Here is a 514-nt window from a genome sequence, read left to right on the forward strand (position 1 = left end):
CCTCTACACTGCCTCGGTTAAAAATTGTGTCTGGCTACGGTACTGAGTCCCTGTGTTTTTAAGCTATAAATTTTAAGTTTGACTCCTTCGTTGTCAAACGTATATTTTAGTTATCAATACTTACCTGTCAACTCCTACGTTAACATCGGGTGTATATAAGATACAAATATTTACATTCTGACTCCTCTGTTGCCATCCAAAAAAAAAAAAAAAAAAAAGATAAAGATAAAATAAAGTTTCTTTTTAACATGTGTAGTCGACGGCCGGAGAATGAATGACGGTATGTAAGTCGGATATCGACCTGGTACATCGGCCTTTCTCTGTAGGAAAGACCTGCACACTGGCTTCTCGAAAACACCTCGAGCGCTCGAGGTGTTCACAAGAAGCCCGTGCGCAAGTCTTTCTTACAGAGAAAGGCCGATGTACGAGGTCGATATCCTATATGTATACCTGTTGTAATCATGGGTTGCATACACACAATATAATTTGAATAGCCGCGGAGCAAGGCTTTAAA

This window comes from Mercenaria mercenaria, chromosome 11 (assembly GCF_021730395.1).
Source record: "Mercenaria mercenaria strain notata chromosome 11, MADL_Memer_1, whole genome shotgun sequence".
NCBI lineage: Eukaryota > Metazoa > Mollusca > Bivalvia > Venerida > Veneridae > Mercenaria > Mercenaria mercenaria.